Source organism: Coptis chinensis, chromosome 3, assembly GCF_015680905.1.
Source record: "Coptis chinensis isolate HL-2020 chromosome 3, ASM1568090v1, whole genome shotgun sequence".
NCBI classification, from domain to species: Eukaryota; Viridiplantae; Streptophyta; class Magnoliopsida; order Ranunculales; family Ranunculaceae; genus Coptis; species Coptis chinensis.
In genome coordinates, this window is record NC_141458.1 from 78283628 (window position 1) to 78305982 (window position 22355).

A 22355-nucleotide genomic window follows, 5' to 3' on the forward strand; every position below is an offset into this window, starting at 1 on the left:
ATCTACCTTGATCCATTTCCAGGCCTAAATATCTAGCCTTGTACCTAAAAATATCGATAATCCTTTGGGATTAATCGCGTCGACGAATTGAAACGTTTGTTTCAAAGGCTTAAAAGGAAGCTCTGAGTTCAATTTTCAGTATTATTGTAATTTTTTTTTTATTATTATTATATTTTTCTGCATGTATGCCATATATATAGTATTAGGAAAAATTTATGGATTATTATTTAAGCTTTAGCCTCGAATTATGCATGAATCAAGTTTGTATACCGGTAAATATTTATATAAGATTACTCGGACATGATTTGCATATGAATGTATATTTACATATTAATGGTACTGTTTTGCATGGGTATATGTCTTTCTACGTATAAATGTTACTTGTTCAATGATTGATATTTCTCTACGTATACGTACACGGTATTGTCTAATAAGTCGATTTTGTCAAGAAAGAGGAGAACATTCCAACGAGGGTTAAAATCTGAGTTGGGTAAGTTGTTTCTAAACCCTACGAGGGTAAAAGTTGCTCTCTATAGGATATTCAATCTCAATGAGTATTGTCGAAATCGATTTATTATGCAATACAAGAGTCGTATTTTAGTTTAGGTATAATACTTTGCATGTTTAGTTTTTTGTCATCTCTCCTGGCATGTATATCGTATTAGGTATGCTAATGTATTTAGATAATGTATGAGTGATTCAAATTAAGCTTTATTCTTGTTGATATACATTTACGTAATATCGATTTACAAATTAGCGTACATATACGTATTACTGATGTATATTTGCCTGTACGTATGGAAATATTTATCGATGACACAAGCTTGCCTATTCGTATAGCTATACGTATGAGTAGAGTACCTTCACATGCTACTGCACCTAGTATTGTATGAGTAGATCGTATTTGTATGTTTGTATTTTAAACCTTGCATAAATCTTTAAAAAATAATAATAATAATAATAATAATAATAAATTAATTTAAATTAAATTAATTTAAATTAAATTAAATTAAAATTAATTTAATACCACCTTTGCATAAATTTTAATTCCATAAATCTTAATCATATTCCAATATGTGTCTAGGAAACTTGAAAGATTGAGGTTACTTAATTAGAACCGTGCTTGCACGGAAATCCTCCCTCATATCTCTCTTGTGACCTGGCTGTTGGTTTATGCACACGTATTCCTAGCTTCCTCGCTCACGTTAGCAAAGCGGCTTAGGCATATGTTGTTCAACCCTAATGCTTAAGATAATAATAAAATTCGAGTCCTCATAATTCTTACGTAAGTTAGATTTAATTTTATGCTTGCATGAGATTAAGGTGCGGTTCCACTAAAGAAATTGAACATACCTATCGTCGAAAAAATACGATAAGCAATTGCGTAAGTTCTCACATAAAAATTGTTCTTCTTACGCTAATTACCTTCATCACAATCCTTCGCCGCCATCAACTTCGTCATTATGGCCGACGATCCTACCTGCCAGAGAAGCCCCTCTCGGACTTCTATCTTTGCATTACAGGAAGGACCTTCTTCCTGCATCAAACTTGAGGACATTGTCGGTGATTTTCATTATCCCACCAAACGTTTTCAGTTTGTTACCAATATATCATGGTTTGGAGCACGAAAAACCGCACAATCATCTTCGTAGACTTTAACAAGTGGCAACAACATTTCATCATCCCGTGAGTCTCTAAGGAACAACTCTTGCTTCGACTGTTTCCATTCACTTTAGCGGAAAAAGCGTCAATCTGGCTAGTAGGACAACAATCACAATCCATAGACACATGGAATAAACTAGTTCAAGCTTTTATGCTTCAGTTTTACACTCAGAAGAAAACAACTGAAATGCTTCAGAAAATTCAATTCTTCCGTCAAAATCCTCATGAATCCTTTACGGAAGCATGGAGTCGTTTTACTGATCTTCTGTTAGAATGTCCTCACCACCAACTAGAAAAAGCTGTCCTTGTTCGTTCATTCTTTAATGGTCTGTCTGATCATCAAGTTATAAATTACGAAACGAAGATCGTAAGTAAGGAACCTTGATTGCTTTTACATTAATTTAGAGAGTTCAAAACTATAAGTAGTGTTCTCCAAGCATATATCATCTAGGAATTCACAAGTCAGCCTAGAAAGAGGTAACCATAAACCAGCCATCAATTGACCTTGACAGACAACTATCCCCCCATTGCGCAGTACAAAATCTTCACTAAAAGCATTCACCTCATCACCATTGTCATGAATCTAGTTCATTTATTTTGTACTCAACCCTCAAATCCCTTAAATTTCTAGCATCCAACCTATCTATAACCCTAGGAGGCATACCACTAGAAGAAGAGCCCTCTTCAGTCCCTTCAATTTCTACAATAGACAAATCTCCTCCTCCACAAGACTCTCACCCCTTAATAACTCCTCAACGACCTCTTCAAATTGAGTGTCATCAGAATCTGACATAGTTCAATGCTTTCAAAGTAACAACACAATACCAAACACAAACTGTAACGCCCGTATTTTAAAATACGTTTTTATCTATTTAATTAATTAATTTAATTATTTATTTTCAAAATTCGTTGGATTGGGTTCGGGATACGTGGGCCTGGTTTTTGGGCCCGAGTCTGTGTTGGGCTTGGGTTTCGGACCCAAATATATAAACACATTGTTCTAGAGAATAGGGTTCATGGAGAATAATAAAATAATGAAAATGGAGGCAGAGCTTGAAGCTTGTTTGCTGGAGGGTGGAGCGCGACGACTCGAACTCGGAGGAATTCGTAGGGAGATTTGTTCCATACAAGTGAGTAGCTATTTTGCTATTTCACCGAATACCGAAACCGGTTTATTGTCCTATGTTTTCACTAAATTTTTACTGTTCATTACTTCCTGTCCTGTGTTGTGTTGTTAAAACTCGAACTCCGAAAATTTAGATTTAACTGTCCAAGCTTGATGGGCGTTAGGGCAGTTAAAGTCCAATAGAGAAATCGTCATTTTTCCTTGTTTTCTCTGTTTGCACTTTTTGATTTACTGTGGTTTGGGTTTGGTGATTGAACTGTCGGGGTATTGGTGATGGTTGAAATCGTTGGATTTAATGCCTGATTAGGGTGGACTGTCGAAGTTATGAACAGGCGTTCATGGAGGCGCAGCCCATGAAATGCACTGCCCTTTGATTAGGTTGTTTTGTTTTTTTGTGGGTTCGGTTGTGGGGTTAGTGCGATTGCCATTGGTGGTGATTGGAGGTCATCATGGGCGCTGGTGAAGCTTGGAAGGGAGGCGCGAGCCCCCAACCCTCCTCCCCTGAGGAAAAACACCATTACTGGGCTACTGAAGGTTTTGATATTTGTGTTTATTTGTTTGAGTTTGAACTGTGTTTTTGTAGGGTGGGTTGGCGGTTTGATGTATGGTGGTAGTGGGCTGTCGAGTGAGGGCTGTAAGAGCTTGAAACAAGCTTTAATGGCAGCTCGAATTTTAGATCTAGGTTGATGTATAAATGGGGATTGAATGATTTGAGCTTTTCGATTTCATTAATGTTGTTTGTTTTGGTGTGGGGATCAAAACTGACTTGATAAAATGGGAGATGGTGGTAGCTGGCGTTTTGGTGGCTGGTGGAGGAAAATTGGAGAAGATGAACAGTAACCCATTTCGGGCTTGGGCTTGGTTCTTTGGGCCCGGTTTTAGTTGTGATTAGTTGGGCCTTATTTGGTTTGTTTTGGGCCGAATTTAACCTTTTGTTTTGGGCCCGATTATGTTCTAAATTGTTGGACCAGTTCTAATATTAGTCTATGGCCCGTTTCATTTGTTTTGTTGGGCCAGTTTTATTTGTTTTGTTGGGCCGGTTTCAGTTCAATTTTCGGGCCGAACTCAGTTGTGTTTTGGGCTAGTTCAGTCTAAAGTTTTTGGGCCAGTTTCTAATATTACTTGGGGCCAGTTTAATTGCTTTTCTTTGGACCAGTTTCAAGTTAGTTTTGGGGCCGGTCCATATAACTTAAAATATATCCAATTGGGTCAGGTAGAATAAATAAGTTAGTTTTAGACTTTCGGGTTCTAAGGTTTGGGCTTGGCGTTTGGGTCGAACCATTACCTTAGTCATGAGCCCTCGAGCCATACATTGACCTTAGCCATGAACCATGGCTATGACCCTGAACTTGTCGAACATGGAAACGACAGTTTGACTTTGACAATGACAGTTTGACTTCGACCATGACGTGTTGATTTTGACTTTGACCTTTAACTTTGATGTTGACCATGACGTGTCGACTTTGACTTTGACCGTTGACCGTTGGCTTTGACTGTGGAATGTTGACTTCTCCAGTTTTTCTCATATTTGATTTTATGGACTATTATAATAATAAAATGTTGCCGAACATTAAATAACGTTGTCTGTCATTATCTAATTATGATTTGACGTGAGTAGTGTGTAAAACATATATATATTGGGCTTTGATTGTGGACTGTGGACTATTTAATTGTGCTACATTTTATGTTGTAAATTGATGGACAAATCAAATGTTGAAATGCTGTGGAAGCTGATATAAATTTGGTTGTCATTATCTAATTAAGATTTGACGTTGATATTGTGACATTATATAATATGTTGGGATATATATATATATTAAATGCAATAGTTTTGGAGGAATAAATGTATAAACCCTCCATTATTATATATGTGAGATGCTACTATGAGGTAGTATAATATTGATGAATATTTTCCCACGGGAGTGTGGCATAGTGCAATAATATATTGGCACGTGAAATAATGAAAGTGGTTATGAGATATAATTGAGATATTTCTAAATATTGTGGCTTAGTGCAATAAGGTAATTGACCTGCACGTGATATAGTGGAATGATTGTGAGTCATTAATGTATGACACCTGAATAAATTACGTAACGAAAATCCTAGAACCTGACTACCACAACTCATGTGATATGCCCTGTGTGGGCGTATGTGATATATAAGATGTTGATTGACCCATGTGTTGGGCAATCGTAGCCGAATAGTGGCTTGATTATTCTGTTCGCAAAATAGAACGAGACGCGTGATATTTTATGCCGAATAGTGGCATTACTTACATAATTGCTTCCGTGTGAGGATTTACCTGGTGTGCGGCATCCCGCTCAGGGTGGTTACGCACGGAGTGGTTCATTATGTAAGGGGAGGTATGTGGATGTACATGTTCGGCGTTGGGTAGCGATTGTGGTAGCCAGGGAAACTAGGTAAGACATAGATACGACGTGATTTTAGGGACATGCAAGGAAAGCCTTAAATAATATAATTATGGTAATATGCTTGACTGGTTATAGTTTAGTTAGCACCTAAGGCGCCTCGGGGAAGAACTACATGCCTTATTTATTATGCGTATAGTTTATGTGTGGTTAGTGGGAAGTTAAGGCGCCTCAGTGGAGGAACTACCTGCCTTAATTATTGTGCTTAAGGATGTTGTATTAGTCGTTGAAAGTTAAGGCGCCTCGGTGGAGGAACTAACTGCCGTATGGATTGTGTATATATATGTATATTATATGTTGTATTTTAGGACTACTCACACCAGCATTGTTTATAATGCTGACCCGATTTGCATGTTTGCTTATCGGGTGTGTTCATTCAATGAACATAGTTGATAAGTTTTGACAGGTTTAGTGTTGAAGAAGGTTGGCTGCTGCTTGTGGTTTGCGTTAGCATTGCATTTCAGGATGTATTTTGTTTTCCCTTAAGGTGATATAGATTTTTAGTCTAGACAATGTATTTGTACTTTCATTTGTAATTTTAAATAAGGAGTTATTGAAAAGAGATTTGTAACCTAATCTTATTTGTAAATTTTTGTAATGAAGAGGACATTTGTTTAATTGAAATTTTTATTGGTTTTTAATTATCCGCATATTTAAAACTGTTTATGGGTTTTTGGAAGTTGAGAGTGCGTCACACCTCGGAGATCGAAGAGTCGGGAACAAATAATGTTTTTCCGAATTCTGTCGAAATTCAGGGTGTGACACAAATAAGATCATTCAAGAGAGAAGAGTAGAGACTAACCTAACAACTTCAAGGATGAAGAAAACAACTATGCCAACACCTCTTTCGCCTCACAAAAACTTCTTATACAAGCTAACGATCCAGTTCCCAAAAAGTCGCATGCATAATCATTACCAAAATGACACGTCTACTAAAACAAACAGTCAAAATTTATTTACTCACACAAAATCCAGAGTGGTTGCAATTATTTCAAAATTTCACGGCTAGCATTCCACGTGACGTACACGTGCCAACTTACGCTCTTACCAGGTCGCTTACCCAAGGAAAAAAACTGACCTAATAAGAGGGGGTTGTGTAATGGACTAATATACTCACGCATATTATACACGTGTCCCGCACGAGTCAAGTGAGTTGATATCAGATCGCCACACTTAAAGTTGATTCCTTGTCCAGATCGAGATAGCGAGTTTCAAGCCAGATCAACTATCAGTTCGATCAAGTACCTACTCTCGAACTGATAACTTGGTACACTCCTGTAACGGCTAGTAAAGTTCTAATACAGTTGCATCCACTAATGTCGTAGCTTCAACAACACTCATCAATGGGTCTCCATGCGTTATTCTCCATTAAAGCTCATTTAACTCTCTCAAGGGAGGGAGCTAACCTGACGCGGAGACGGAGAGAGGAAGGATCGGAGAATCTCCTATAAAAAGAAAAGATGAACTATGTCTGACTTGATTCAAGTTAACTGGAGAACTTGATACGTAGGCAGCTCGTGCTAACCCGAGCTCAGTCAAAACACTGTTTTCCACCACTTTTCCCCATTTTCTTATATTTGTAAGATTCTACACAAAATGAGCATTTACATATTTCATTAAAAAAAAATCAATATTGCATTGTCATTGCTGAACTGGAATTAAGATATATACTACAAGTCTACAATGTGGCGGTTCTCATTTTTAAAGTCACGATTTTGAACATTTTTCCATATCGGATCCTACCTCATGAGTCATGACCTCAAGTCTCAACTAATGTTTATGAAATACTTTTCCTTCGGAGGGGGCTTTTACCCGATTTTCCTAATCAAAGTATGTCGATAAACAGCCGGCTGATAGTTGTAATCTCCATGAATGACACGTGTTAAACAATCAGGCCCCAATATTCTCGTAGACATTTGTTGTTTTTTTTTATAAAGTGGACATTTGTTATTGATAAATTGATATATGTAGTATTTTTTTTTTTGATAAAAGATATATGTCGTATTCATTTTACAAAAACAAAAGATAGTGGCCCTACGAGTCGTTGTATATTAGGAATTTAGGATAAAATTTAAAAATAAGGGGTTTGTGTCAGTTGACTACAATATATGGTGACGACGTGTTTTAAGACTTAAGACACGTGGATCCTCAAATGACCTCCACGTTTCAGTGGAAGCACACTATGGTCCACTCAGGTGTAAAACATGAAGTAAGAAACAGGAAAAGCGAAATTTAACCGAAAAGCACAAACATAAAATGAACCAGTCCAATTTTACAGTTATGTGACTTGTGTCCTCCATCAACTTCATTTATCGATTTTCTATCTTGTATGGGACCCCCCCCCTCCCCTTATCTCCATTTCCGTTGTAGGCATTGTCACCAAATACGGGTTTAAAAGCATGACCAATTGACCAGTTTGGTACAAAAATGTCGTTTTATCGTTTTGAAAATTGCGTTTCTAAAAGCTAGAAAAGAAAAGGGTTTTTTCTAAAATACCAGCAGATTTGCTTTTAGACTATTAATAATTCTAAAATTTTAAAATTATTTTTTAGGAGAGAAATCAAAAAAACACTAACTAAAACTTATTTGGATGAGTAATGATAATGGATTTGGATGAATTTTCTTTTCATTTGTATTATTATTATTTTTATTTTATGTGTCTATTTTTTTTTTTCCCACTTTTATAGAAAATCAAACTCCTTATCTATTATATTATTTATCATCGGTTTTACCGCTTTTACGTATATAAAACCCGCTTTTTACCGCTTTTAAACCCGTTTTTATGCCCCACGTTTTTTAAGCTTTTTTTTTCCAAGCGTTCCCCACGAAACTAAGTTTTTTCAAGTATATACGGTTTTTCACCGAACTTGGTGACAATGGTTGTAGGTGAGCATGACCAATTGACCGCACATCAATTTTCTTCTTTTCTCTTTTCTAAAATCAGATTTATTATATTCTCACCGCGGTATTTTTTCAAAAAATCGCGTGATTTGGATAAACCGGCCAGATAGCCCACACTCTAGTTCAAGCCCAAGCTCATATGGTATTCAAAAGCGCGTTTTCACAAAATCGCTGTTTGAAGCCTACACACTCATGGTATTTCAAAACATCGGCGGAGTTTTTCTAAAAACCCAGAGAGATTTGATCTATAAAGACAAAAAGCAAACACCAAATTTTAGCCGATTTGGTATTTGTTTTGGTGTTTTTTTAGTATTTTCATCAATATGTGTCTCTCCTGAAGATGAAAAAACACCAAATTAAATTGATGCTAAGATAGGAGACTAGGATAGTGTCTCACCTAAAGATGCTTTAAGTGTCTAAACCCTACAATTTTTTTTTATATGGTAGCTTACTAGGGGTGTCTCTATTTTCCGAAAACCCAATTTTTCCAAATTTGGCCATGATATTTGTGTTCCGATATCCGATTTTTCCGAAAAATAATTAGATCGGAATTGGATGTGTTTTCAAAATCCGATCCGATCCGATTTTCGATTAATTTTCAAATTTTTAACATATTGCGGTCTATTTCATATAGTTACTAAATTAAAACTGCAGATAGTTTACAAACCAAATAAAAACCCTAGAGAAATAAAACATTGTCTCTCACACAATTTCAAAAAATCAATATTGTCATTCTAGTACATGTCTCAATTTCTCCCATCTTCCTTAATGCATTAATATAAAGAAAAATTTTGCTGAATGAACGTGTTAAAAGATCTAACTTGTTTATTGAATTAATACATTTCAAAATGATTGCTAAATGAATGTATTAACTAGAAAAAAAAAAGTTAACTAGTATTACCCCAACTAGATGAGCCAATTAGGATTTCCCCCCCACTAGATGAGAAATTAGGGTCTCTCCCCTAAATACACACAAAAAAAAAAAAGTCAAAGTGGATTCCGAAATTTTCAAAAAAAAATAATTCAAATTTCCGATTATATAATGGTTATCCTAAATGAGAATTTATCCTAAATAATTCAAATTAATTCAAATTTCCGATTTATTTTTCAGATTTTATGGGATTCAAAATTTCAAAAAAAATTCTGATTTTCCAAACTTTCCGAATTCAGAAAAAAAATTGACATCCAAAAAATAATTGGATCGGATTTGGAAAGGATATTGCCATCCAAAAATAATTGGAAATTTTTCCGAAAGACTTTTATCCGATCCGAAATCACCCCTATAGCTTACTAGCTTCCAATCTTTTTTTTTTTTTTTTGCTAATCTGGTAGCTTCCAATCTTTCATACTTACAAGGTTACAAGAAGTCAAGCAGTAGTCTGTTATAAAATGGAAACCTAAACCCAAATTACGGAAATTACGGGCAAAATTACGACCCGGGATCTAAGCTAAGCTCTGTGCACATAATTGGACCCACGTAAGGTTTCTGTTGGGCGATATATGGCTTTGATTTTTGAATGGGAACAAATGTTAATATACAGTACTAAGTACTTAAACAGGCCAAGTGGCAGATAGCATCTCGTAAAGTCGTAATACGGTTCCTACTAACCTGACATTATCGAAGCAAAAATAAAACAAAAACCATGAACAACACAATAAACTTGCAGCACTTGTATGATAATTTCCTCTGTAATGGGACACCACAGCAGTGACCACCACTCACTAAGATGGAGGTATGCACCCAGTCCACAAGTCGGCTAGGCAGCAAAGGTTAATGGAACGTCACCAATTTTTTCCACTCATTGATCATGGTGAATTGCTGCCGTACTCAAAGCTGATAAACCAATGTGCGGAACAATATACATAAGTTTAGCATCAATGTAATTGTCAAAAATAACTGATGGAGACAATAGGATGTCAAAAGTGTCATTTCCATCTTAGGATGTTTTTGCAAATTTTTTTTTTTTTTTTTTGTACACAGCGACAAATTTTGTCGTCTCAAATTGGAGAAAAGTAGGAAGGGAGAAGTTTTGGAGTTCCATTCATAATTTTAGGAAGGGAGAAGTTTTGGAGTCCCATTTATAATTTCTATTTCTTTCAAAATTGCCACAAACTTTCATTTATTTATTTTTCTAAATGGTATACAAATTTTTTTTCTCATCTATTTGTACCACAGACTTACGATTTGGTACATTCATATATTTATCTGACCACAATGACCATACCTATTTATTTTTCTAATTTGCAATTAAGTGTATCTTTTTCATCCATCCATGCCACCACTTCCACCCTTGCCACCACCAACTAAAACTTTTTTCTTCTAAAAGAAAATGAAGGTAGATAAAGAAAATATATTATCACCGTCAGATTGCTAGATGACTCTAGACCTCTAGTAGCTTAAATGATAAAGTGGCAATTTGAAAATTAAAGACATTAAGACATTTTAGTCAGAAAAATATATGAGTATACCAAATCGCAAGAAATTGGCAGTTCGTAATACTAATAGGCGAGAAACAAATTGTGTACCATTTAAAAAAAAAAAATTGGAACGACAAAAAAAATTGTGCAATTGAGATTTGTGTAAGTGAACTGAGATACCAAATTGAAACAAATTGAGATTTGAGAGTACATCAAAGACCATTAATATTGAGTAGTTGAGAATGCTCCCAGAAAGCCACCTCAGCCCCCTTTTTTCTGGACACCTCAGCTTTTACAATTATTTGTCAGGAAAAAAATGAAATACACGTCCTCTTTTTACTATTGTTCGCGATAAATTGTAATAACCCAAAACAGATAATAACCATTCCCCTTCGTCAAACCCCCAAACCTTTGTTCTCTTCTTCTCCAAAAAAAAAAAAAAAAAAAAAAAAAAAAAGCTAATATTAAAAAAAACAGTCTCTCTCTACTTTCCTTCAATTTCAATTTCACTTTCTCTCTCTTTGTTTCTTGAATTTCAATGGCGAACAACAATCTACCTCGAAGAATCATCAAGGTTTGCTTCTTTTCAAACTTCTCTATCCTTCTTTCAATCTTCCTTCTTAAAAGAGCTCATCTTTTTAAAACCATTAATAGTTTGTTTTCATTTTTCAGGAAACACAACGACTCTTAAATTAACCAGGTAACTTTGTTGATATGGGTAATAAATTAGTGAAAATAATTTAGTTGGTATTAAATAAAAAAGTAATTTTTTTGTGAATATAAATAACTTCATGTGATTGAGCTAGGTTGGTACAGAAAACTCCTAGATTGAATACGACTATGAATTTTTACTTTTCTGACTCGGATTTGCTTCGAAGACTTCCTTATGGGTCTAGTGTCTTGCACAGTGCATTATAGGCATTGTTACAAAGCCACATAGGTACCAGCCAGTCAATCAATTGGACTTTGTCATGGTTGCAAGGTGTAGTTTTATGGGAGGTTAAGAATTGGCACTGACAAATTCAGAATACCAATTCATAAACATGTGGGTATATATAGTAAATTCAAGTTCTTGCACTGCATTCGTTTTTGCTTTCCTTTCCTTCCCTTTTCATTTTTTCCTATCTCATTTCACTTCATGACAGGATACGTAGATAATGTGCTTCTTTTATAACACTCAAAGAAATGGACAAGGAAATCCTAATAATAGAGACTTCCTTTGTTCGGATTGACTTCTTTATAACTAATAAATCACAAAATTACTCTCCATGCTAAGACACAAGCAACAAACAGTGAGAAGTGATGTGGAAATTTGCATTATCTATTAAAGACCATGCTATGTACTTGGATGCGGCTTATCCATCTATCGATACCATGTTCAGAACTGAAATCAGACATACTTGCACAAGATGGCAAATCTGCATGAGATGGAAGTTTCCTTATGTCGATTATTAAGCTGGGATTATGTTAAATTTCATGGTTTTTGTGCAATTCGATGAATGTATATGTTGGGCATTTGATGTCTATTCTTTTTTTTTAAAAGTACTACATTTTGGTATGTTGGATGTTTTTGAGTGAAATGCATAGTTTTATGTTAATAACTTTGTAGGTTAAGATACACAAGTTGCTACTCAAGTCGAAGTTTCGGACACTGGATAAAGATGAAGCGGGTTTGTTTTTTGTTCCATCTTATGTAAAATGTGTGCGGATGATGGGTGGTTTGAATGATAAGGAGATAAATCAAACGTATGTGTAGGCAAGCTTTTTCCTCTCCTCTTTTTCTGTTGAAATTGTCAAATCTTTTGAAGTGTGTGTTCGTAGCATATGAGAAGAGGCAATGTGAAATTGGAGCTTGCACATGTATAACTATTTCGTTATTTTTTTCTTTGTTTTGTGGTGTAAGCCTTTAGAACTAGCTGCTTAGTTTGGATTAATTGGATTAAGGAGGGGATGCTCTCGGTCGGAATTGGAGAGGGCACACTTATGGTTTTGCTTGCGACATGGGCCATATAAGTCATTAAATTTTATTGATCGGTGCGAGTTCTTAGACTATTGTGATCTTGATTTGGTCAAGGATCAGGCACGGATGTCGGCTCTATTGCTCTATCGATTGTTGTAGAAAGCTTATTCAAGTGTGATGGCTACAATCATGGGGGAGGAAGTAGCAGAAAGGCGCAGGCAGAAAATTGTTGCTGCACAAGCAACAACATTGGAGGTTATAGTCCAAGTCCCAGTGTCCATTGCGAGAAAAAATGAATATATCAACATTAGATGTCATTAGTAATTTTAAACCTACTGGGGCGAACCAAAGTAGTAAGTCGGCTCCATCAAATTATAGTCTTAGCAACACCAAGTTGCTTGAGAAGAAATCCTCGAAGAAATCCTCAGTGCTGCAATACCAGCTAGAGCAGCTACAACTTTCCGTGAAAGGTTTTGTAGAGATATAGTTATTGTCGCAAACATGCTATCAAAAGCCAATTTTAACCATTAAATTCCGGTGAAGTATGAGGCACTGAGCTGTTGCTGATGGGATTAGCCACTGGTGTTCAGGTTCCACCCCTTGAAGAGACCTCTCTTTGTACAAAAGGTTATTTCTAGGAAATTTTGTTTACCTACCTCTATATATATTTATGTAGTTAGTTTCTTTGCAATTGTTTATATTATAAGATGTTCTCATTCTCTATTTCTTATGGATACCTATGGTTGTAAAGTTACCTTGCCAAGTCATCATCAGTTACACTGTTAGTTACATAGTTTGCTTCACTCTCTCTTTATCCATTTGATGGCCTCATCTGTTTTTTATTGTTGTTTGCATCAATGTCATTTTTATTATATATCAATTTTTGGTGCATCAAACTTTTTATTAATAGAAATTGTCCTAGGAAGCCTGTTCCGCATTCTTTTTCTATATAATGGTTACGTGGGTTTGCCTACAGGGGGGAGACAGGTTGTCCATGAATACATGATGTAGTGGCACCAGTTGTGCTTGAGCTAATGGCATGCATTATGCTTTTCAGGTTAGCTGTTTGAGAATGCTCTCAGGAGAGCACGACCTTACGTCGTCCCATGATAGATGTGTAAAAATGTGAGTAATGACTATATTTACAACTTTTGTGAATTTTATGCTCAAAATTCTTTTAGGTCATGCAGGGATAGCTTTTGGGGTCCATCAGTGGGCTATATTGAAAGACAGCCTAAGTAAATGGAATCTCTACCTTTCAATGTTTGAAGGTACTTTACATATGACTATATTTGACTCTCACGGTTTATATATCTATATTTTGTTGCATTGAATTAAAATCTTAAAATGCATTTATCTATGACATGAATTATTTCAAATGCTATTTTTCATTACTTGAAATTAATTATATGCACTGATGTCGGAAATCATATGAAATGATCGTTTTTCCACCCTTTGTTATCTCCATTAAAACCTTAATCGCTCTCACTCTCCGATAATCAATTTATCAGCTAATCTTTGGACAGAAACACTCTAACAAATGGACAGAAATAGAAGAAAAGTCTTTTGCCAAGATGTGAAATTCAGCAGTAAGCATAGATCTTAACCTAAGTTTACCCTATTACATAAATGGATCAAAGAGTGTTCCTAATAAGCATTAGCATAGATGGAAACTAGCGTATTTTCATCTTCATGCTTAGGCAACTACTCCTCAAAAGAAAAGGGAGGATACATCACTTACAAGTATAGCTCCCATTTTCTGAAAAAGGAGTATTCCCATTATACCACATGCATGAATGTGACTTGGTTAGTATGCCCCTTATTGTGTTTTTGTCTTTGAAATTTGTATTGCTTAAAACTCATGTTTGTTTTTGTTTAATTTGGTGTTTAGGAGAAGAAAGAGCATGTAAGTTGTCTTAAAACGTCAGGGCATAATGCGGAAAAATGTCGAAGGTTTTCAAAGATGTATCTCGAATGTCGTATGGCCAATTAAGTCTTTTAGTATCATACTTGCTTCATTGTAGAGTATATATTGAGTTTTATAACATTGCTTCCATATCTATTTAGTGATAAACTTAGTGTTAAAGAGGGTAATTAGGATTGATAACAAGCCAAGCTATTAGGGCTTTGGCTGTTGCGATGTTTTCTTTTATAATATTAGCATCAGCAAGAGAATTTTAAGTTGCAACGCTCTATAATGCGAAAGTGAGCCCCACATGAATAACTAATGCTAGGGATAAGGAAAAACTAGGCGTCAACAAGGTAGTAAGGGAAACGCTTCAGTTTTCTCTTACAGGGGAACCCCCAAACTTACAAAATGATTACAAGAAGGTTAAGTTGAGGATGTAGTGTAACTAAAAGAAATGCAAGTTTGTGATATGGTATGATTACCTAGAAGCCTGATAGGAAATCACATAAACAATCCATATTAGATGGATTTGAAGAATTGTGTATATCTGAATAAGTTAGACTTTAAATAGCTCATGAAGAGTCACTGATAGGTGAGTTCTTAGCTTTGAAGAAACCTTCTTATGAACAAGTTATTTGTTATGTTGTGTGCTCTTATATGACATTATTAAGTTGATGTTGATGCCTACAGATTAAATGACACAAAGACAATTGATTTTATAAGGTCTTCGAAGTGAGGATAAGGTAGTTAGGTGCCTGATTGTTGTATGACATGTTGCAAAAAGAAGTGATTGCTTTGAGAAAATCTGAGCACAAAAAAGACCAAAGCCTTAAAGATAATATTATCATTCACCCTACTCATTTTAAGTTATAACATCACTGTATGTCCTAACTATACCTTGCAACTCATGTTGTTACAGATGTTAGCCAAGAAGGTAGAGAGTACAGTAACAAAAGCAATGGACGTTGAAACTAAGAAGATGAGAATGGAAGTAGCTGCTATGGAGAAGAAGGTAGCTTCCATACGTGTGGAGAAAGACGATGAAAAGAGAGCTAAGTGACTAGGTAGTTTGAAGCGGCCTACAAACAATTCTCACTTGCTTCTAGTAAGAGGTAGGATATATAATATATATGCATTATTTATTTGGTTAGTTTTCCTTTAGTTGTCTCTTTCTAACATTAATTAGTTTCTTTAGTTGTCTCTATCTTTAGCATCAATTAGTTGAAGGATATTGTGATTATTGTCATATGTCTAAATTCTGATAATGTTTTTGGTCCTTTATACTTATTCACATCCTCTTCTATCATCTCCAAGTTTTTAAGAAGTGAGATTTCCCAGTAATTGATACCCTAACTACTATTGCATACATCATCATTATTGGATATCAATCGAGCATTAGAACTTTACCCATATCAATAGATACAATTTGCTTCAATTATGAAAAAGAAAAACAATTGGAAAATCATAAGAAAACAGGATTCTGACATTAGCAATTCTAAATTAAACGAGCTCAAATGACATATTCAGTAGATAATCCACTTACGGTGTCTTAATTACTCCCCAATGTAAGCAATGGCTGTAATATTGTTAGATGAGGGTGTAGAAAAAGTATCTCCTGAAACACAATAATAATCTTGGTATAATGTTTAAGTTTAAGATAATCGATTTTATCGAAAATTAAATAAGAGTGGTTAATATGTGTAGATGTTCTACAATATGCGTGTCAAGCATGTGACATTTTTTGGGACTGTCTAGGCATGTGAAATAATTACTTGGATTACGCTATTAAGGTTTATAGAACTCTTAATCCCAAGGTTTGTTTAGTTGTTCACAAATTCTTATGCCCGGAGTACTCTTGTTTTATGTTGTCTAATTGGGCAAGGCATAAGAAATTGGGGTTTGAGATAAATCAAGACCTGAGTGAAAATTGAAACACACAAACACCAGATTGGGTCATAATTAACACACTGAGTCTCATATCTAGAGTGCAAGACCCACATGCTAACATTGTTCTACATGGAACTAATCAAAGTTGCAGTATTAAGACTTTTAGTTCTATTAATGACCTTTCTAGATATACCATAGTGAATAAAAGGCCCAACTGAAAATCCTCTTAAAATGATCCCCAAGCTAACCTTTGGGGAGTCGCATAACTTTTCTAAATGAAGTCACACATTCTGTCATTACTAGACAGAAACCATGTGATGAATTCTAAGAAGTTAGGTTCTTGATAGAGAAGTCTTTCTAGGCTTTCAACACCCATTCAAAGGGGCTATTTTTTAAACTTATTGAAGTGTATATGAACTACATGGAAACCACTTATGTGTTGTTTACACGAAATAGACATGACTTGATATTTTTTTGAGTAGCCTTTTAATTAATCTGAGATTTGTACATGATGAATGCTAATATTGTTTTTGTAAGATTCAAGAAGCTATTCAGATTTTGTTTATATACAAGGATGGTATTGTCGCTAAACAATGAGTTCAGTGAGTAGCATGTTTATTAAATCTCGAAGAACTAACCTGAACTATAGGTTAACATCGTTTTTTTCATACATTTGAATTTTACTGTTTTCCATAGTATATTTTGGTTAGCCATGTCGGGTTGGTTTTAACTTTTGACTTTGTGGCTCATGGAGCTGGGGATATTTGATTAGTAGTTTGGTACGGTTCAAGTTTTTTGGAAAAATTTGAGTCGAAAGAGGTATGTCTTCATTTGAATTTGTTAGTGATATAAACCTTTTGATAGCTATGGGACTCGAAAGTATATATTTAATTTGTCTTTTAGGTAATAGCTTTGTACAAGGTGTTTGGATGATCTGGCATTAATCGAGACATTCAAGTTCTTTGTTGTACTAAGTTATAATGTTGCAGTGATCTTATTTTTTAAACCAGTTATTTAACTGCTCTGGCATTCGTCGAGACGGTTAAGTAGCTGGGTTAATCAATAAGAAGTATATTGTTTTAAATTTTCAGGTTATGACAGGTTTTATATTTATAAAATGTCGAAAATATAGAGGAGACTATCAGAATTTTTCAGAAAAGTCACGTACTTTAGGTATATAATTGTTCGAGTTTTGGGGCGTTGGACTCGAAAGTATATATTTAATATGTGTTTTCGGTAATGGCTTTGGACGAGGTGCTTGGATGATCTGGCATTAGTCGAGACATTCAAGTTATTTGTTGTACTAAGTCCTAATGTTGCAGTGATCTCATTTTTTAAACCAATTATTTAACTGTTCGGGCATTCGTCGAGACGGTTAAGTAGCTGGGTTAATCAATGAGAAGTATATTTGTACAAGATGCTTGGATGATCTGGCATTAGTCGAGACATTCAAGTTCTTTGCTGTACTAAGTCCTAATGTTGAAGTGATCTCAGTTTTTAAACCAGTTATTTAACTGTTTTGGCATTCGTCGAGACGGTTAAATAGCTGGGTTAATCAATGAGAAGTATATTGTTTTAAATTTTAGGTTATGACAGGTTTTATATTTATGAAATGTCGAAAATACAGAGGAGACTCTGTCGAAATTCCTCAGAAAAGTCACGTACTTTAGGTATATAATTGTATATTCGTAGTTTCTAATAGTTGCATGGTGTGAATCCCTTATTAATATAAATCGATAGCATATTGTGTATAGCATTTTGGTTTTACGGAGAATCGATAACATATTGTGTATAACATTTTGGTGATGTAAGAAGATTCAATTCACTTCAAAGGGAAGATTGAGAAGTGTGGAGCAAGGTTGCATATTGATGTTTAGGGCAATGAATTCAATAACTATAGCTGAAGAGTGATATATATAGGGTTGCCTTTAGATATTTCTTTTTATACTATGTTGGGGTTTAGTATGTTTGTTTTTGTTTATGAACTACATCAACTACTATCACAATACAACTCATTGCACAAAACTATGTGCACTTTTCAGTTGAAGAGTTGCAATGCAACGTTCGACAAGTGCCCATCTTCGTTAGGGATCCATTCTTATGGGTTTATAACTTTCCAACAACTCATTTTTATACCAAAAATTTGGTTATCTGCAAAGTTCAAACATAAAGTCTCTGTTTGTTCAAATTCTCTTAGAAAAATTCAAATTCTCAAAAGTTCAAGAGGTATATATTTATTTGTAGTCTGATTTTTCTGGCAAGCTGCGTAACCAAACCTCAGCTCTTCTTCATCAAGTATTCATGCTTTTCATGCCTCCTATAATGTTATGCCTTTTTTTGCCTTCTTCATGACTATTTTTTTTTTCTCCACGAGTACTTAATTCACTACATATAATGTTTTTGTAAAAATTTGATCTTTGCATTGCTAGGTTCCAAAGTTGTTATATATATATAACAACTTTGGAACCTAGCATATATATATATAACTTGAGATGGTTGAACTATATGCATTCCTGCTTTCGTTATGCATTGCGGATTATTATAATATATTTTTTTTCAAATTACTACATTGTTACTGGCTTGTTGCTATATGTTACTTGAAATTTAATATGTGAATGGTTGGGCTATCTTAGTCTTAGTGGAATGAATGTATATGAACGTGCACACTGATCTTGACTCATGTAAAGGGCGGTAATAGATGAAGACCAATGGACGATGCTATATAAGTACTCAATTCACTACATATAATGTTTTTGTAAAAATTTGATCTTTGCATTGCTAGGTTCCAAAGTTGTTATATATATATAACTTGAGATGGTTGAACTATATGCATTCCTGCTTTCGTTATGCATTGCGGATTATTATAATTTTTTTTTTCAAATTACTACATTGTTACTGGCTTGCTGCTATATGTTACTTGAAATTTAATATGTGAATGGTTGGGCTATCTTAGTCTTAGTGGAATGAATGTATATGAACGTGCACACTGATCTTGACTCATGTAAAGGGCGGTAATAGATGAAGACCAATGGACGATGCTACATAACATGTCTATTTTTATGTAGAACTTGATTTCTTGATAATAGTATATGGAGATCAACTCATGTTATAGACAAATAGATAGTTAAAGAAAAAGTCAAACTCATAGTGCTTTTTTACTATTAAAATTTCACATTCATAACTTGATTGCTTTAGCTTTTGTATTTTGACACGCGACTTCGGTGACTTGGTGTTCTAAATTTGTACGTTTCATTGTATTGCTGTGGAGATGAAGAAATATTGCGAAGTTTCATTTCTATTTGAAAGTGTAGTTCGTGGTTATGGTGGAGACAAACACTAAGCACAACAAGAAACTTGAGTGCATTATATCAAATAGCGAGAATGCCGAGAAGTTACCACAAACTGTATATTGGTGAGAGGCTCTTTGAGACACAAATAATCCTGTTTTAATATTTTCTCAGGTTTGTTTGAAATCAATATGTGTTTGAGAACTAATGTAAATAATACCGTTGTCGACGCACAGTTGCATGATCTTCAAGCAATCTGATTGTTATTTTGATTTATTCCAACATGATATTTCTTTTTACATTTTTCTTTCACGCATTCATCTCATTGCTTATTATGTTTATTCTAATTGTGAATATATATTGTAGTTTGATTATAACATGGATAAAAGAAAAGCTAGCAAGTTTCACTGTATATAGGCATGCGCAACAATGGTGACCAAATAATTTGAAAGGAATACTAATACTACGACACTTGAGAAGCATAATCATTGGAGTTGTTGTTAGTAAGGAAAGGTATGCAGGCGTGATGTTCAAGGAAATTTTAAAAATGAAGAATGAGCAATCTTAATCTATGCTTGAACAATTTGCAGGGAGTGTTTTGCAAGGGAAGTGTTTCAGTACATTGGGATTGTAGAAATTTGGTTGAATTGAATAATATTATGTACATCCACTATCCATTTTGGTCATTGTAGATCATTTGTTGTTTGTAGAAATATATCTCAAATGTAATATAATGTGTACGCTTTTCCCAAGTAAATTTGTAACGAATCAATTATACTGATTTTTCCTCTTGCTAGCAAGACGCACTGTTAAAGATTAATCAGTCATGATTTTAATCAAGTATGACACTATTAAATTTTCAATATATAACACTATTCTCAACCAAGATGACACCAATTTAAGCAGAACACAGGCAATTTGAGATTAAAGAAAGAGTAATAACTAAATGCATCCATAACCAAAATACCTTACTCATGCATCCACAAATGAATTAAAAGTGTACTTTATTTGTTTATACGAGTTTTTTGCACAAGATTTTTCATAGATCTGTCTCTATTCCTCCACACACACACACACACACACACACACTCACTCACTCAAATTGGAAAAGTTATTGAACTCAATTTTTAAATGTTGAAACTATTTTCTTAGAATATTTGACAACAACCCATTTATTTTATTTTATTTTTCTAATTTTCATTTTAATTAATAGTGGAACCTGCTACCCAATTCACATTTTCTATCAATAAAGTTATATACTAATTATTTTCTGCTTTATTTTTAAAAAGTATTCACAAGGTACATAAAAATGGCACCTGTTCAGTGAATCGAACCTATAACCTATAAATTGGATAGAACTTACATGCAGTCAATTTTAATTAGACTTATAGTTAGTGCCTATTGGTTTGAGTTTGGGAAAAAAATTTATTGATTTTCGTTTTGGATGTATTATTTCATTATTTTAATCTATGTAACACCAACACACCATATTTCAAAAACAACCTGAATCAAATTCTTTTTCTATGCTATTTTCTAGAGAGGAACAACCCCATCAGAAATTACTTTAATTTAATTTTGTGAATAACGTAAATATGCAGCAAAATCTCTTTTAGATATTGTTTTGGCAACAACAAGTGAACTAAGCATTTATTTGTTTGGTTCCAAGAGCTGCGAAGGAGACAATATTAGTTTTGACTTTTGACTGCGTACACAGGGTAATTTTGTTAGAGAAAAAAGTAGAATAAGATAATTCAAGATGACTCATTTAGAGAGAGATTTCCTAACAACGGATGCGCTCACATTTCTCACTCTACATCTGATCCTGAAGTTCTTCAAGAAGAAAGCTTAAGTCCAGGCTACGATTTTAAGTTTGTGTCATGCAAATGCTCATTGGAGGAGTTGGAACACTTAAAAACTGAGAAGGACAATATGGAAATGAAGTTATCAAAGATGTACTCAAAATTTAGAACTTAATGTATCAGTTACACGTGGACTAAACAAACAAACACGTAAATTCATTTTTAATGTCAATATATAAGAGGTAATTACAGTTTAATTGGGCTCAAGCAGACAAAAACAAATGAACAAAAGAAGAATGCCCAAATCAAAATTAATAACTCGATCTAATGGGATTTAGGCTTTTAATTCAAAATCCAATATATATAATTATTTATTCAAGAAGATTTTGGGTTATTAAATCATTAACTATCAATGTACACATTATTTATTCAAGTGGAGTTTGGACATTTGAATCCTTAACTATCAAGGTAGCAGGCCCGGGCTTAAAAGCTAGTGGTACTAATAGACGAGAAACAAGACTTATATACCATTTAGCCAAAAAAAAAATAATAGTTTGTGGTACTAAATAGTTGTAAACTCTATAAATATATACTACTATATACGATTGCAGCAGGATTTCAATTAGAATATATCATCAATATAGTCGTCGAATAGCAACAAAACTCCTATGATTGGACAAGAGTGCAACAGCTATGAGAATCTGAGCATCTGCCATCCAATATCCAACCCAAACTTCATACTTTCTTCGTTGCAAATCGATGGTGTTTCCAGCACATTTACAAACCAAATCCATTACTTGATATATACAAGAAACGAATCCTTATAATTTCTTATTATTAACAGGAAAGATTCCTCATATCTCAAACTGTTAGATTGCTTGAGTCGTCTGATAAGATCATCAAAATGTCTGGTAACCCATCAACATTAGTTATGCCAAAAAGAATAGGTCCAATAAGATTATAAGACAAACAGGGAA

At 34.4% G+C, this 22355-nt stretch overlaps 1 long non-coding RNA gene across 8 annotated transcripts; it reads left to right on the forward strand.

The window, feature by feature from the left end:
* Nucleotides 1-10971: 10971 nt before the first annotated feature.
* On the forward strand, nt 10972-19886 carry LOC147510955 (uncharacterized). Of its 8 annotated transcripts, none has more exons than XR_015219125.1 (7): nt 10972-11110; nt 11209-11236; nt 12146-13123; nt 13554-13621; nt 13678-13767; nt 15325-15517; nt 19561-19886. It is a non-coding gene; the product is annotated as an uncharacterized LOC147510955 (long non-coding RNA). The 8 variants fall into 8 exon arrangements; XR_015219123.1 differs by having other exon boundaries at nt 13687-13767; XR_015219129.1 differs by having other exon boundaries at nt 13687-13767; nt 19567-19886.
* Nucleotides 19887-22355: the final 2469 nt, after the last annotated feature.